Raw genomic sequence first — 19,056 nt, forward strand, 5'->3', positions numbered from 1 at the left:
ATATATTAAATAATACAGCTACACCAAGTTTAAGACATTTAACATAAATAGCAACTGATACAAGTCTTAGCAAAGGTATGGTTCAAAGGTAGAAATCTACCATTAGTTCCTCTAAATAAATTCTATTAAGCGAAGTTTTCATTCTAGCGAGGTGAAACTTTCTACGTGCTTTCGAACTGTTTATCTGCATACCAGCAAAAATTAAGAAGTTTCTGAAGTAATTGGTAACTATATTATTAAAGATTATGTGCCCGAGATAGCGGTCGTTTGTAGACTGCCGCCGTATGCAAATAGACAGAGACAACAGGTGTTTTCTCGGCAGACCGCACCGGCACCTTATAAATACAGCCGCTGAAGCAGTAGTAAGTTTCACTTCGCTCTCAGACACTGTGAGGTCCTCGCCAGTTAAACGTCTGGTCGCGCTCTGCCTCGGATGATGTCAGAGCCGAGCTGTGACAAGAGCGTATTTGGCAGTGAAAACGGATAGTGAACTCGCGAGGACTGTACACCGTCCGGGATCGTTTAGAATTCGGCAAAAAGACTGTTAGTATGCCGCCCGTGTGAAATTCAGTTCCGCGTGGCAAGTGGTGAATTTATTTCCACTTTTATGGCGAGTATTAATTTTTGAACATTTATTGCGAACTTTCAATTGAGTGATGTTAGTCAGGGCGAAAAACACTCTGGTAGGAAGTTACCGTAGATGTCGCCTCTGAACTGCTAAAGTTGCTGTTAGATTAGAAAGACTTGTTTTCAGTTGAACATAACGCAATGTTAAGTATTGTTTGTGAGAAACTTTAATTAAATTAAATCTTGATTGGAGCTTTAAACTTTTACTGAAGTCATATTCCTGATCCCGCAAAGAAACGGGAAATAGACACTTTTCTTTCAGTGGGCTGGACCGGAATGTGGCCGTGCAGACTGGAAACTGAGGTCAGTATGTTTCCCTTCGCTTTCTGGCTGACCATCAAATTAGATGCCAGGCTCACGTGATTAAAGACGGCATCAAAACTTTAAACCAGTGAAGTAACTTATTCGCCGCCCCACAAGGTTCAGTTTAGTATGATAAGAGATGCTCTCTTGTAGCAGTGACCATTCTTCTGTTCTTCAGAGGGAAGGAAAGGCATTATTCACCAAGAGGTCTTTCTCCTTTGCGGCTTCGTAACGCAGTTAAAAACAAATGGCTCTCCTCGTCTCGTTAGCAGCAGAGCTGCATGCCATCACGCCACAATAAAAAGCGAGGGCAGAGGTTCCGAAATAGACGGCACAAAGCTTTGAGTACCCCACCCAAGGTCTCTGTTGCCGGCACTGAGTTTTTCGTTAAACGCGCTTTAAGGAACGGTTGTTGTGGCAGACCCTCTAACATCTAACGGTATCAAACCCATGTAGTACCACTTGCAGCCTCTGAGCGGAAGCTACAGAGTGCTGCAGTATAAATCCTCAAGGTCTTCATTTTCTAACGGGGAACTTCTTACTAGAAGGACACTCAAAAAACAACTGCTTGCATCTAGTCGAACGTCTCATGTTGCACCCGAAACTGTGTCACCGAGTGATAAGGCGAATGTATTTGGGATAACGACGGTTCAAGTTTCAGTCCAGCCTTCCAGATATAGGTTTTTCATGATTTCGCTAAATGGTTAATGAATGCCGAGATGTGTCCCTTGAAAGGCACTGTTCATTTCTTTACTAATGCTTCCCTAAACCAACCAGCGCTTCGTCACTAGTTCCCGCGTCGCCGACGCGACTTTCGGCCGTATTCTACTGACTTTCGTACCAAATTATGTCTGTATATGCTTGTAATTCTAGAGGGGAAATCTGATAATGAAAGACCAAGAACGAACTTCTTGGAGAGAGAAGAGATGTAGTCTTTCACCCCTGCGGTTAAATTTATACTTCGCAGAAGCATTGGCAGAATGAAAGGAAATACTCAAAGTGGAATTAAAATTCGGGATGAAAGGACGTCAGTGGTAAGATTCACTGAAGAAATTTATGTTCTCAGTGAAACCGAGGATAAATTTCAGGACCAATTGAATGTAAGGTATATTCTAGTGAGAATTAACCGAAGAAAGGTGAAAGTAAAGAGGATTACCGGTAATAAGACCAGAATGGGCGACTATTCCGTAATATTTTTACAGAACAAACGTCGTTATGAGAGTTTTGAATTTACACGCCACATGTCTGTAGATACACACTGATTTAATGCGGTAGTTTCCATTACCTTCTGCATCCTCATGCCGGTGAACACTGCTAGTTCTTCCGCCTCTTAGCAGCAGATTCCGAACCCAAGGACAAGAGATAGCCCTTAATCACCGTCTGCATATCCATGCTCTTTGACAATGGGAATCAGAGAGTTCTGCGGTTACATTTTTTTAACAATTAAATGGTGTAAATGGATATTATTTTTTGTATTACATTCCTTTTTAAATTCCATGCACTTATTACACAAGGAAACAATATGCCTATATAAGCCAGAGATTCTAGCTCCAAAAATCGTTGGAGATTCCGAGGTGATAAGTAGATTTTAAAAAATACTGTACACTATATTGCATGATAATTCATATCGTTCTTTGACTGTCTACCAGTATACATTTTTCAGGTTTTGGTTCTTCTGCTACGATTCAGACAAGAGTGTCACCGTCAAATATTCTTTAAGTCTCTGTATGTCCATCTTTTCAGATATGGTTGAAGGACTTATAACACTACCGTCCGCTACTGTTATACTATAACCTCAAAGCTGGAGGCTGTTCGTATAGTGAAATTATTTTTATCAAAGCAATTAAAGTATAAAGAAGCAGAGCAGTGTTACCCTCTGAAAGGAATTTTCTTACGTTGACCGTGATGTACCTAACGGAGGTGGCACATCTATAGTGAAAGTCAGAATTTACATAAATATTTAAACAGTAATAAACAATATTTTGCGTATCCACACTGTCCAAATGATAAAGAAAACGGTCGCCAGCCTAATTAGACAAGTAAGCCTAATTAGATAAGTAACAATTTTGTTCAAGAAACTAAATATGAGCAACTTTAATGGACAGACACAGCATATACTTTATCACACGAGAGTGCAATGAACTCTGTCACTAACATATGCTGACGTTAAAGAATGTGCTAACAGTTGTAGAAGAACAAGGCTATTTGTATAAGTACAACATATCATGACACACACTATTGTCTTCAGGGCTTAGTCAAACTGAATGCTTTCAATAATATTACTATTAATATTTACTATAAAATTACAAATTGGACATAGATTTAGTATCACTTTTCAAACACTTTTCTAACTGACATGAAATGTAAATAAAGTTCACTACAAAATTATAAATTGTGCATAGCTTTAGTCTCTCTTTTACCAATTACGTTTCTATCTGACACGGGAATAAAAAAAATTTCACTAGCAACTATTTCTCACTGTCCTCTGAATAGAAAAAGTTGCTGTTTTCATAGATAGTGGTCTTACTGTTACTTTTTATTAGCATGAACACAATAGACAAACTGTGACTCCTGTTACACTATTACTATGCATTTTCAATACACAAGAGGAACAAGCACTTAGCAAGAATGAGTATATAAATTTCCACAATTGCAGTTCTCGACTTTTACGGCAGTGAGACACAAAATTGACATATTTGTAAGATACTGACTCACCTTTTGCAATTTACAACAGGCAGCACTGTGATCATTAACTAAGCAAAACTTTATACGCCTCAGTTTTAAGAACTTTTAATTTTTAAAAGTAACAGCAAATTGTTTATTAAGAAGAACATTTCATGCCAAACTTTAGTAATATTTACTTTTGGAACTAACCTCAAGATGTATATTGCTTGCCTTTATTACCAGTCTTCTACTTTCAAGTCAATGATTAAACAGTTAACTTTGAAAGCCCACAAAACTTTAAATTGGGTTGTTTCAATGACTGGAAGGCTTTCACAAAGCTACATTTACTACCTCTCACAATTTTACCAAATCCACAGTAAATCTGAATACTCCCTTCTTACTAAATATCAAACAACATTACTCAATTAACTGTTGGGCTTTGAGGCTTCCATTTTTCCACAACAAGGACACTTGACAGTCATAGTTCAAACGTATAGGAACCTGAGAGGTGTTGTGATAAGGAAAAATCAAAGTAGGTACATAAATTCAGTTATAAGTTGCCTTATATTTGAGCACACTAACACATCCAATGAGCTGATCCTTCACTTAACATACCTACAATTCCTACATTCGGTTACAGTGATCGCGCAATGTGGTGGCCAGTACGTCCTGGCAGGCGGATCAGCAGTCGATGATGATAAAGCTCTGTCATTTCTTGGTGGCGATGATAGATACCATTTCCAAAACCGAGATAACTTACAAATACATCCATCCGAGGCTTTGGCACATTGGAAAACGGCACAAAAAGCCACTCACGGCAGCAGAACATAATCCACTGTTGTTACATGAGCTGTTGGAGGTTAAGTAGCTCGTCTCGACTAACTCTTGGTTCCACCTTTCTATCCATGCCAACCACATTTTGAGCACGCTGCATGATTCCGTTCCCGACGGGAACCACATCACCTTCTATACATATAAATAACTAAGGACCCTAAGTGAGGATCAACAAATACAGGGTAGCTACAAGATATTTTAAACAAGACATATGATTTCCACATACTGATAGTTCAACATAAAATTATTTGAACAAATTTTCAGTTACATATAATAATTTTTGTTTACCTCCAAGTGAGGCACAGTGTTTAACTAATAAAGACAATACACTGCATATGTTTTTACCAGGACATCAAAGATTTTACAAATAAAAAAGTAAACACTCTTATGGTATCGACACAGTCAAACAATATTTACATCAGTTGATCTACAAAATGTTAAATAAAACAAATGGGCAAAATAAATTAATAGAGCCTTAGAGCTCTGGTGTTAACCTCGCCTGTTAAATGCAGAATTTCAAATCAAAGACCTCTCAGCCATCTAATTTCCAAACTGTAATTTTACTGGGCTACCATTTTCGGCGCTATACTATGCCATCTTCAGCCCACTGTCCGACGATCTCCACGGTTCTAAGAAACTGTGAAACACTCTTACAAATTACAGCCAAATCGATACATGTAGGGTAGTCAGAAACGGATAGAAGTGGTGTTTAAGGATATTTTTTGTTGAGGATAGTTTTGTTAACAAACAACTTCAATACCTTGCGTTGTTTCGTGTTAGTTAGCATTAAGTTAGCCAATCAGGTCATTATGACACAAAAGTTCAAGTGACACGCCACATGTAGTTAAGTGTTCCCGTGTCTGACGGACTTTAAGACGCTAGGGACAATAAGACGCACCTTAAATTTCAAGCAATTTAAAAAAATTCCACTTTTACCATCTTTATTACTAGGCAGATTAAAAACATTTTAAGTTTATAAAACCGAACTAACTTTTAAAATACCTGAGAATCATCATCTGAACATTCTTCTTCTTCTTCATCTTCCTTCTTCTTCTTCCTCTTCGTCGTCATCATTGTCTTCTTCGTATATAAGATGGTGTCCACTGTCATGGGGAGCGTTACTTATCCCGCACTTTTTGAAAGATTTAACAATAATGCCTTCTGTCACTCTACACCACGACTGTTTTATCGACCGACACACTTGTTTGAGTGAGGGTCGTTTTAAAGCTGCCTTCGGCATGAATTCATGTTGGGCTTCATACATCATCCGTTTGTTCCATTCCCCTCTCATTCAAACTGTAAATGGTTTATCTAACGAGACATCGAGAGGTTGGAGTTTGAAGTAAGTCCCCCCGGAATAACAGCAAGCTCTGTAATTCCCTGTCTCAGTTTCTCTCCCACAGAATTTTTCAAATTAGTACTAAACTGATCTTGCGCAAGATGACAACTCTTCTTCTATGAGGTGCCTTTTCTTCTCTCCCACACTCAGTTAATGTAATTTCATACCAGCCACGTCCCTCCATCCCGTGTCATGTACGTGAAGAACATCACCTGGCGGTATTTCAGAAGGTTTCAGTGTACTACTGTCAACACAACAGTGTAATACATTTTTTTAATGTCCACTTCTTTTTATAGTAGTTTTAGCATCTTTCATGGTAACAGTTCTGTTACCCGTTACATCTAATACGTAGATTTTTGGATAGGGTCCGCCTTTAGCAAAACACAATTTAGTTTTTTAACCCTAACATGTTCCACTGCATTTGCAACATCTTCAGTGGGCTTTTATTTTTATCTTGTTACCACATGGTGTGGTTCTTTGGATGTGGTTCCAGATGAGAAACTGTCGAGCAAAACAGTCACTGTAGAAACACAACACATCTGAAAAACCGCACCATGTGGTAAAAAGATGAAAAGTAAAAGCCCACTGATGATGTTGCAACCGCAGTGAAACATGTTTGTGGTAAAAAACAAAATTGTGTTTCTTTAAAGGCGGACGCTATCCAAAAATCATACGTATTGTTAAAGCAAACACGGAGAAAAGAGCTTCAGCCCCAAGATGATTATTTCGACGGTACGTCAAATGTCAGAGGAGTTTCGTGCTTGTTCGCTATTTGGCTTAGTGCCACACTGATTTTCTTTCATGGTTGAATAATAAATCGATGGGAAGATTGTATTTTCTCTTCATAGTCTTGTGGAATTTCCTGACATATTTTGGTTTTGGTTCGCTTGTTAATTCCATGACGGTTCATAAACCTGTAGCAACAGCCAACTCCACTCTTCAATTCTGTTATGTTCCACGTAGTGGTAACTTAGGAGCGTGTATCTGAATCGTTTTTGTATTAATTCCAATGACATTTTGATGTTGTCCTCAATCAATTTCAGTACGTCGTCTTCTAGTTTTGCCCATTTTGTATTCAGTCCTCTATTTGACCATTTAGTCTGCCTCATTTTGTTCAGTTCTTGTTTACCAGCAAACGGTTTTTTCTGTTGGTGGAGTGCCGAAATGCCGCGCAGCTGCTCTGTTTTCATGATATTACATTCAATTTATAGGCAACATCTTATGAGTACCTTCCTTTTTTTCCGTTACGAAACTAGGTACTAACAAAAATATGGTTCTCTTACCGATCACTCAAATCACTTCGAAGTTCTGTGGCACCGCAGACTCCAATGACGTATCATATCCTAGACAGTGTTCTGGGTTTGTGATGGCAGGGCGTGAGGGCACAGTGTTAGTAATGTAGACTTCGACGGGCGGTACTGTCTTCACTTAAAACTTCCAGGCTGATAGGTGTAAGGTGTCAGGCAAATCCAACACCTTCCATGAAAACCCTGACATGATAGCAAATCCGACAGTATGTCACATAGTTCCGAATAAATCCTGTCACTAAATTAACCAAAGTAATACGATCAACGAGTGAGCAAATGGAATACCACAGACCAGAATACATACGGTATATATACAGCTACAGAAAATTCCAGTAAAATGATTCTTGACATTTGTGGATACTTATAGAATATACTCAAACCTAATATAGAAATTAAAATTGCACAGTCCAGATGAGTCTTGAACTCACAACCGTCCATGGAACAGTTTACTATCATAACCACTGCACCATTGTGTTACTCATCCGCTTCTGTGACAATATTTTTATGAGTCTTACAGTGCAGTGTGGGATCCCCATCAGATAGGATTGACAAAGGATCTCAAAAAAGATCAAAGAGGAGCAGATGATTTTGTATTATCGTGAAATAGAAGAGATGTCACAGATATGGTACGTGAATTAGGGTGGCAATCATTAAAACAGGTACAGAAATAGCACGAAGGTTGTTAAATGAACCCCTTGTCAACCACTTAGTTGTGATTTGCAGAGTAATCATGTAGATGAAGCTAGTCCTTAAAACTATTTTCAGACCCACCAGGAAAATAAAAGAATATTTAAGATCGGCCAAAGGTCCACGACGTCCTTTGGCTACACGGGGCGTATATAAAATTCGTTGTAGTTTCTGGACAGGTTTACATCGGTACCACAAAGACAAGAGTTAACAGCCGTCTTGTTGAAAAAAAGACGAATTGCCACCTGGGTCACAGGGATAAATCGACCGTAACAGAACATGTTTACTAGAAAGGTAATCATGAAATAAAATTCAGCGAGTCGAGCGTCACATCTAAAACCCAGCATTATTACGCGCACATGTATAGAGATGCTATCGAGATTGATAAACACCGTAATAATATTGACAGGAAAGAGGAGGGTGTTAAACTGGATAAAATTTGGATGTTAGCGTTGCACCGGAAGCATGACGATCGATTACTTTCAATCGTGAATGTTGGCATCACCAGAGGCAATCTTGTAGCCGAAGCCACGTGATGGACAGTGGCGCCTTCCGTAATGCCTGTACAACCAGCGGTGCCTCGTGTTGTCTCTGCAGTTAGACGCTTTACCTCGGAGGACGTCTCCCGCAGTCGGAGACGAAACGTCAGGGGAGAGTTTTATACAGCGACCACGGCCTATCGGCCCGGAAGTCTTAAGTGAAGACAGTGTTAACAAGCTTGTGAATCCTCGCAACTCATGTCCGTCGCATCGGTGCACTGCCGCTACCAGTTGAATCCAATGTTGCCAGATAAAGATATGTTTGCCGCGGCATCGAATGTATGGCCAATTTTAAGACTGCTTGGAATTTTAAATCAAACACCGGATATTAACAGAATCTTCCGTCGGTTCTTGGTAGAACAACATTATAATAATAAATGAAAAGCACCAGTTTGCTTTTGTTCTACAAAACTGCTGATGTCAGCAGTTTGTTTTCTAACAAACCAGTAGTAGAATGTATTGACATTCTGACAGAGCTGATGCACAAGTCCAATGTCAATCCTGTGGAATTGAATGACTTGAGACTGGCCACACAGACCTGCCTTGCATAGAATTATTTCCCATTCCAAGGCACTCTTTATAAACAATAAGATGGCTTACCTATGGGTTCCCCTCTTAGTCCACTGTTGGTTGAAATATTTAGGGACCATTTTGAACAAAATTTTCTAAAAACAGAACCTTTGAGTGCAAACATCAAATACTGGTTTAGATATGTAGATGATGTCCTGTGTATGTGGACTGGTACTACAAGACAACTCAACACATTCTTGAAAAACCTAAACAGTCAACATAAAAATATCCAGTTCACTATGGAAATTGGCAACAAATCCATAAACTTCTTAGATCTCACCATTGACATCAGTACACACACACATTGTTTCAAAATTTACAGAAAAACAACAACTACAGACACAGTAATACCTATTTGCTCACAACACCCCATAGCTCACAAACATGCAGCTTTCCACTCAATGGTACACCGTCTCATATCTATCCCCATGTCCAGAGATGATTTTAAAGCAGAGTTAGATACAATAAAATTTATTGTCTCAGCCAATGGCTACAATCCAGTTCTTATTGACCACATCTTGTACAGGAAACAAAAACGGAAAATTATACCCCTCCTCTATGCCCCACCTGCTTCCCCACCACTGTCTGCAAGAAATGGTGTACTCTACCATATCTAGGTCAGGTATCACAGACTGTAGCCAAAGCACTGAAATCCTGCAAGTGTAGGGTTTCCTACTATGTCAGGAACACTACAGCCCAGTGTGTTTTTAATAGCAAAGACAAGATCCAGTTATTAGCCAACAGTGGGGTATACAAAATCACCAGTTCTGATTGTGACAAAATTTTACATTGGTCAGTCAGACAGAGACATATCAACTAGCCTGGCTGAACATGAACGCAGCTGGAGGTTGCAGAATTCAGACTCTGCATTTGCTGAGCATGTACTGAGTGAGGGTCACAACTACCAGCCAGTGTCCCATTTACTTTACTTAGCAAACAAAGACCATAAACTCAGCCTGCTGGAAGCCCTGGAAATTAACAAACATCTTGCTCACAGTCCAGATCTCATCCTAAATGACCAGACACAACTCAACACTTCCCGTCTCCTAAACTTCATATAATCATCTTTGTTGTTCATTACTTCCCACACTCTCTCTTCCTACATATTCCCATTTTCTTGTAGGCATTAAGTTTTTTTTTATTTGTTGCAGTTGTCTTTGTATTCCACATATGCTGTAGTTTCAATAGTTAAGGGTTTGCTTTTGACTTGTACTTGTATTACTGTCCATGTTTAACTCCCCTTCTAGTTGTCTCATCGAATACTGTTCACATTTTACTTTGCTCATTTATTTAATGTAAACTGGTATACAGCCACTGTTTTGATTATAATGTTAATGTTAAAATGCAGTATCAACACACTCTCAAACTGTAGGTTCCCTCAAACACCTCAATTTTCCTGCATTTACTAATTTCTGTTTACCTTATTGATATTGCTTAAGTTCCTGGTGTATTCTGTATTTACATTGACAACTGTCTCTTCTTTTTTAATTGGATGTGTATCACTCTCCATGTTTCATACCTCTTGATGCAGCCTTGTCTAGTACTAATTTTATCTTATTTCATTAGTTTTGTTTATTAATAGAAACTGTTATGTAGGCATGCTATTCCTATTTTGTGCTAAAGGTTTTCCTGTCAACTCCATTGTTATTTATGTACTGTTCAGTTTTTACTATTTCATTGCAAAGATGTTACTCACTGTATGTGTTACTTCTCTTCCAATGTTGTCTGCTAACATTTAACTTCTTTGGTGATAATACTCAGTAAATGTCTGAAGATGGCCTTGTAAGCCGAAAACCGGTTAGCAATAAAAATAATATTGTAGAACAAAAGCAAACTGGTGCTTTTCATTTATTATCAAACACTGGATGTTTCACAAGACGCACCTGAATTTTGGAGGCATTTTTTTCGTAGAAAAAAAGTGCCTCTTATAGTCTTTAAAATAAGGTACTTGTTCTCATGCCGGAGATGATAGCACTGGTGACTTCTCAGCCTTTGGATCTGGTTTGAACCTTACTGCCGTTGCATATATAATTCTTATACCACTCTCGTGTTCGGTTTTAGGAAACCAAACGAAGAACGCGTTTATCGATAGCGGCTATGGCGTCCCGCTTGAATTTGCTCATACAACGCCCTGATTGGCTAACTTCAACGCTCATTAACTCGGAAACGTGGTCATGAATCGCTTTTCTCATAACAATTATTTCTCAGCACGTGTCCTGTAGCACCTTTACAAACGTTTTAGACTGTTTATGACCACCCTGTATATGAAGTAACATCTGAAAAAAATCGATATTGGTATACATTCCTATCCGATTTAAGGGTGGAGCGGGGAAATGGAGGGGAAAAGTGCAAAAATAACAGACAGCGAACTGTCGAAGCGCAGTTTTCGTGGTCACTACTTAGTTTTTTGACAGTTCCAAATCAATTTAATGCCTATGTTTGGAGATGAGGGCAGGAAATACTGACACGTAAAAGTAACGGAAGGCGATGGCTTTTTGTATAACATCTTCCCTGATTATTGTCAGTCACCTGGAAATGTAAGAAAGAGTGGAAATGGAATGACATGTAAAAATTTTATGAAATAACTGACATTAATGTTCAACTCATTGGCTGAAATTCCGATGATTTACCAGAGGTAGGTCATAGAAGGGGGTATCTTAGAAGACGGTGAACTACAAAAATCATAATTAATGAAATTGCAGAGTGCTTGAGTATTACAGAAACGACAAGGGGTGCGAGCAGAGGACAATGAAACAAGCAAATAATCCTATCAACTATAGGCCCATAAACGATTTTTTTCTCTGATACAAGGTATGAATAAGTGCAGTCAGGCCAATATTGCAACACTGTTAATCTCAATGACTGCGATACTGCTGCTGTTTATGGTGAAAGGATGCGTATGTGGTAGATGCATGAGAGTACACAGGCACACTTTCATGTCACTGCTCGGATATGTGTAGCATAAATCTTCGATAACAAGGTGTCGGACTTGGCTCTCAGATTCCCCAACGTTAACCCGTTGCACTCTTAACAGTTTTAAATAAGCCTGAGAGACAGCAACTGTACAAGATATAAACCAGCCAAAATGTTGAAAAAAAATTTTACTTCTAATGGGTTCTGACCTCTAATACCGGTGTCTTCATCTGAAAATCTACAATTACCTAAATAGATTATGAATAAAGATTAACACAGAGAGAAACTATTGAAAGGACAGTTTTTATTCCGAGCAGACTCATAAGTCTAGGACTGCAGTCACATGTAGGAAATGTCGAACTAATTTAAAAGCAATAATGCTATCGTCACATAAAATATTTCATTTAGACGTTAATATAAAAACACATAAAATAAAAGACCCTAAAATCGACATAAAATTGGTAACTGCCATTAAAATTACAGCTTCGTGGCATAACAGAGTACACGCTGCTAAAGAATGCAAGAGGTAACAGTCACAGTCAGACTAAGAAGGTAAACATCAACAACTTGACCTTTTATTTTAAGGAGGAAAAAGTACACTCACAATTTATCAGCCCAAACAATATATCCCGCGTGAAAATTTTGGCCGCAATTCCGATAATAGGAAATAGGATCACGTTTGAGGAAGTGGAGAAAATGGTCAATAGATTGCAGTGCAATAAAGCGGCTGGGGTGGATGAAATTAAGTCGGAACTCATCAAATACAGTGGAATGTCAGGTCTTAAATTGGTACACGGGATATTTGAAATGGCCTGGGAGTCGGGACAGGTTATATCAGACTGGACAAAAGCAGTAATCACACCAATCTTTAAACAAGGAAACAGAAAAGATTGTAACAACTACAGAGGTATCTCTTTAATCAGCGTTGTGGGTAAAATCTTCGCAGGTATTGTTGAAAGGAAAGTGCGAGTATTAGTTGAGGACCAATTGGATGAAAATCAGTGTGGGTTTAGGCCTCTTAGAGGTTGTCAGGACCAGATCTTTAGCTTACGGCACATAATGGAGAAGTGTTATGAGTGGAACAGAGAATTGTATCTATGCTTTATAGATCTAGAAAAGGCATACGACCCGGTTTCTAGGAGGAAGTTATTGTCTGTTCTACAAGATCATGGAATAGGAGGCAAACTTTTGCAAGCAATTAAAGGTCTTTACATGGATAGTCAGGCAGCAGTTAGAGTTGACGGTAAATTGAGTTCATGGTTCAGAGTAGTTTCAGGGGTAAGAGAAGGCTGCAACCTGTCTCCACTGCTGTTCATATTATTTATGGATCATATGTTGAAAACAATAGACTGGCTGTGGTGAGATTAACATATGTGAACACAAAATAAACAGTCTTACGTATGCGGATGACTTAGTTGTGATGGCAGATTCGATTGAATGTTTGCAAAGTAATATTTCAGAGCTAGGTCAGAAATGTAAGGACTATGGTATGAAGATTAGCATCTCCAAAACGAAAGTAATGTCAGTGGGAAAGAAATATAAACGGATTAAGTGCCAAATAGGAGGAACAAAGTTAAAACAGGTGGACGGTTTCAAGTACTTAGGATGCATATCCTCACAGGATGGCAACATAGTGAAAGAACTGGAAGCGAGGTGTAGCAAAGCTAATGCAGTGAGCGCTCAGCTACGATCTACTCTCTTCTGCAAGAAGGAAGTCAGTACCAAGACTAAGTTATCTGTGTACCGTTCAATCTTTCGACCAACTTTGTTGTATGGGAGCGAAAACTGGATGGATTCGGGTTACCTTATCAACAAGGTTGAGGTTACGGATATGAAAGTAGCTATGATGATTGCAGGTGCTAGTAGATGGGAACAATGGCAGGAGGGTGTCCACAATGAGGAAATCAAAGAAAAACTGGGAATGAACTCTATAGATGTAGCAGTCAGGGCGAACAGGCTTAGATGGTGGGGTCATGTTACACGCATGGGAGAAGCGAGGTTACCCAAGAGACTCATGGATTCAGCAGTAGAGGGTAGGAGGAGTCGGGGCAGACCGAGGAGAAGGTACCTGGATTCGGTTAAGAATGATTTTGAAGTAATAGGTTTAACATCGGAAGAGGCACCAATGTTAGCACTGAATAGGGGATCATGGAGGAACTGTATAAGGGGTGCTATGCTCCAGGCTGAACGCTGAAAGGCATAATCAGTCTTAAATGATGATGATGATGATGATGATCCGATAATACCCACTTATGATCTTATGAATATAGTGTTATTATAATTTAGTGCTCACTGGTTCTCCGTCATTCGCTCCGTCCCACTACAGCCACCTAATGCCCAACTGCTAAACTCTGTACAGCCGACTGATAACCAGTTCCCACCTATTTGTTGGACTTTGATGGCGAAGGAGATGGAGGGGAGAGGCGACACATTTGCCCAACGTTTTATTAAATTTGTCCACGAATACACTTTTTTCTATACGAAAGAAAGTTAGTAATATGGGTACAAAAAAATGTCAACCTCAGGAACATACAGGTTCTATAGTATTCAACAATAACCTATTTCTATTTGAAAACTATAAGTAATGTGGGCAAATCAAATGTCAACCTCACGCACAAATGCGTTCAATAATATTGAACACTGATCTCATATCGATATTCTGCAGCTATACCGGGTCAGTCCGTAACACCCCTTTTATTTCGTGAACGGTTACACGTATCGGAAGAGGTTTTAGGCAAATGTTAGAGCGTCAAGAGACACGTACTTTTTTGTTTGGTTAATGGTTTTAGCGCTGGTATCATCGGAGATATCGAAGCAAGTACCTTTTTGAAAAACTGAACTGTATCCTTTTTTTAATTGCATCCGATAGCTGTTGAGAATATAATTCTAGCGATATAGCGCTTGTTCATGGTGACGTGGACCACTTGTAAAAAATTCGAAAAATTTTCTATAATTTGAGAGCATGATGGCCGCAATAAGCATTAGCGGTGCAAACACCGCCAAGCAGATCTCTCGGGCTACGCTGTGTCAGAATGTCAACACATTTGCTCGTTTACTTCCTTGCACTGCAGGCCGCTCATTTCTGCTTCAACATTCGTTACGTGCAGACATGTATACCAATGAGGACAAGTTGGATTCTCTACTTATATATGGTGAAAATAAAAAAAAATGCCGTAGAAACAATGCGACGGCATGTAGTTATGTATCAGGGTCACCAATGTCCAACTCGCCAAGCAGTTACACGAATTTCCGCAGCTCGTGGACGTGCGGTAGCGTTCTCGCTCCCCACGCCCGGGTTCCCGGGTTCGATTCCCGGCGGGGTCGGGGATTTTCTCTGCCTTGTGATGGCTGGGTGTTGTGTGATGTCCTTAGGTTAGTTAGGTTTAAGTAGTTCTAAGTTCTAGGGGACTTATGACCACAGCAGTTGAGTACCATAGTGCTCAGAGCCATTTGAACCATGTTACACGAATGACGAAGACGCTAGTGACGACAGGTTGCTTGAACGTCAAAAACAGGACAAGAAAGAAGACAGCAACTGTCAGGGAACACAAACAAGCTATTCTGGCTACGAAGCTAATGAGCCCACACAGTGGTTCGAGACATATTGCCAAGGAATGTGAAATTAGCCACAGGAGTGACAGTCGCATCCTGCATCGACAGGCGCTCGACGACAGTGATTCCGGACGTCGTGCAGAATTTTGACGGTTTGCCCTTCAGCAACTGGGAGATGACCTACTATTTTCTAGCGTGTGCTCTTTGACGATGAAGCAACGAGTACTAACCACGCCAACGTAAATTTGCATAATATACACTATTGGGCAAACAAACCTCCTTGCTTCGTCAGGTGAATCATCAGCGGCCGTGGAGCCTAAACATGTGGTGCGACATCATAGGATATTGCATTGTGGGACCTTACTTCATCTCAGGTGTTCTAAATGAACATTCGTATGCACACTTTATGACGGACATTCTACCGGTTCTTCTGGAAGAGGTACCACTGGATATTCAACAGTGTATGTGGCTAAAATACGACAGCCAGCCGCGGTGGTCTCGCGGTTCTAGTCGCGCAGTCCGGAACCGCGCGACTGCTACGGTCGCAGGTTCGAATCCTGCCTCGGGCATGGATGTGTGTGATGTCATTAGGTTAGTTAGGTTTAAGTAGTTCTAAGTTCTAGGGGACTGATGACCACAGCTGTTAAGTCCCATAGTGCTCAGAGCCATTTGAACCATTTGAACTAAAATACGACAGTTTTCCAGCTCACTCGTCCCATGATGCGACGCAGGTATTGAATGGAAACTTTCCTGGACGTTGGATAGGACGAAATTCTATTGTAAAATGCACTTCGAGGTGCCCCGATTTGGTTATTCTTGATTTTCTTCCTTGGGAGCACTCAAAAATGCGTTTTATGACGAAGTCCCAACTACGCTGTAAGTAGGCTGTTTAGATTTTTATATTGGTAATGCCACGTAGCGCTCTGTATGAAAATCACTGGCTGTGCAGTCTGTGGCTAGTTTGCATTGTTGTCTGACATTGTAGAGGGGCAGCTGGAAGTTAACAGCGCGTAGCGTTGCGCAGTTGGTTCTTGAAAGTCAGATTGCGTTGCGCTAAAAAAAAAAAAAAAAAAATATTGTGTGTCAGTTTAAGGACAGTCGTGTATAATTTTTCAAAGGGGACGTTGCAACGCCAAAGGATATGTGTCGTCTAATCGCCCGTGCATCATCCGCTGTAATTACATCTGTTCATTGTTCTTTTGAACGGCGATTGCAAATGTGCCTTTCACTCCGTGATCAATAGAGTGAACACATGCTTAAATAAAGGATAAATTTCTTTTCATTTCATCGTATTTTTTAAGACGTAATTTATGTTAAGTGGTATGGGTGGTTACTGCCGGCCGGAGTGGCCGTGCGGTTTTAGGTGCTACAGTCTGGAACCGAGCGACCGCTACGGTCGCAGGTTCGATGATGATGTGATGATGATGATGATGTTTGGTTTGTGTGGCGCTCAACTGCGTGGTTATCAGCGCCCGTACAATTACCCAATCTTTGCTCAGTCCAATTTCGCCACTTTCCTGGATGATGATGAAATGATGGGGACAACACAAACACCCAGTCATCTCGAGGCAGGTGAAAATCCCTGACCCCGCCGGGAATCGAACCCGGGACCCCGTGCTCGGGAAGCGAGAACGCTACCGCGAGACCACGAGCGGCGGACCGCAGGTTCGAATCCTGCCTCGGGCTTGGATGTGTTTGGTGTCCTTAGGTTAGTTAGGTTTAATTAGTTCTAAGCTCTAGGCGACTGATGACCTGAGACGTTAAGTCGAATAGTGCTCAGAGCCATTTGAACCATTTGGTGGTTACCAAATCATTGTTAGTAAATTGTTTACTTTATTTACGTATGTACGAAACAGCACTGCAGTGTCAAATAAATTGACAGCGTGTGTTGCACATACTTGTAGTTGGTAACACTGTTATTAAGCATGAAACGACGTTTCGTTAAGTAGAATATTTATTTTGCTATGTACGGGAGGTTACCAAAGAATTTTATTAAAATGTTTAGTTCAGCGAATGTATGCCATATGATATAATTTAGAGCGACGTAGGTAGATACAGTAGTCCAACAACATGTATTTTAGTTCTAAGAAGCACACAACCACGTACAGCAAATGAGGTCAAATTCTCCTTCCAACATTTAGATATTTAATGCAGTAGTTGCTTTTCGCTGCGTATAACGCATCCTTATCTTTGAAGAATGAACAGATGACATATGTTTCAGCTCACGTAAATCAGGGAGGATACACAAATGTGAAACGGTTTTCCTAAGCACTCTGTGATGCACTAGATACTAGGCTACGTCGTATTTATTCTTACAACATTCATAGGTCAACCTGCATCAAGGTCGCATATTGATTGAAGGGGAAATTATGCTTTATTCTCATACCGCCGGCCTACCTCACGGTGTGCAACCACACAGCCTGGTCCGAGGCGGCTGCTTGGCAGTGTTTGCAACGAAAATACAGTTTCCAGCCACAGTTCTCTGACGTTCTAGGACATTTCTCGAATTTCTTTTACCATAGGGTTCAACGCCAACATTAACAAATGCTACATCACTATAATTGTCTTCCAGAGCCAACGAATATAATTGTAAAGCGTATACTGTTCCATTTTTTTTTAAAGTACTTACTTTAATATTTCAGTTGATGCCCCCGCTAAAACCGTTAACCAAATGAAAACATACGTGCCTCTAGACGCTCTAGTATTTACAGAAAACTGCCTGTTTAACATTTCACGAAATAAAAGGATTGTTACGTCTTACGTGACTGAAAGTTTCAAAAGCAAAATGAGGAAAGCTGAGCAACTGAAGACTCAGTGTGAAGTGAAATTAGTGATTCTTCGCTTTACGGTGTAGCCATGTCAGTCACGTTGAAGAATATGGCATCTCCTGCAATCGTACTTCAACACTTTCAGCTTTTAAGACCAATACTTGGTTGAGAATACTTGGTTGTACCAGCCCAGTAACTACCTACTGTGTGAATGGTGGATGTATGGAAGGCAGATATAAGTCTTAAGTTTGTAAATAGTGTAAGTTTCATTTTAAATCTTGCACATAATCTGACTGTTCTTAACTGAGGATCACTGAAATGAATAATGTACTTTAATTTTTGACAATACTTGGTCGTAATAGCCAAGAAACTAGCAAAGGTCTGAATGATGGATTTCATGAGGGCAGATGTAAGTATTAAACCTGTAAATATTAGAAGTTTAAATTTAATTCATGCAAATAATTTTACTGTTTATTGACAGAGGATAATTAAAATTAATGAAACTCAAGTTTTTCTAATCACAATTTTGTAATGTGTTTACCTGACATGTTCCACACCTAGGAGGATTCCCTCTTTTATGGGTCTATGGAATGAATAATTAATCTAATATCAATCTAATCCAGCGCATAACAGTGGGATTAATAATAGAATAGCGCTCCGTTACTTCTTTAGTGATACGCTCACTCGCTTCATTCATTTACACTGCATTTGTCAAGCGCGACATAACAATGTTCAAAGCAAAGTGATCTCTTTTACAAGGCACATGCTAGAAACCGCGCACTCTGGCGTAATGAACAAAGCATGTTGGCCTGTGTGACAGCAGTACTTCACAAGCCTCTTACTCATTCCACTGTGCAGTACTTAGCGTTCGGGCATTAGCGAGCGTGTTTTTCACGCGCGTGTGCGCGGGAATTCGCTCCAACATTAAAGACCACTGTTTGTTGTGCGTGATT

The sequence above is a fragment of the Schistocerca cancellata genome, chromosome 1 (genome assembly GCF_023864275.1).
Source record: "Schistocerca cancellata isolate TAMUIC-IGC-003103 chromosome 1, iqSchCanc2.1, whole genome shotgun sequence".
NCBI classification, from domain to species: domain Eukaryota; kingdom Metazoa; phylum Arthropoda; class Insecta; order Orthoptera; family Acrididae; genus Schistocerca; species Schistocerca cancellata.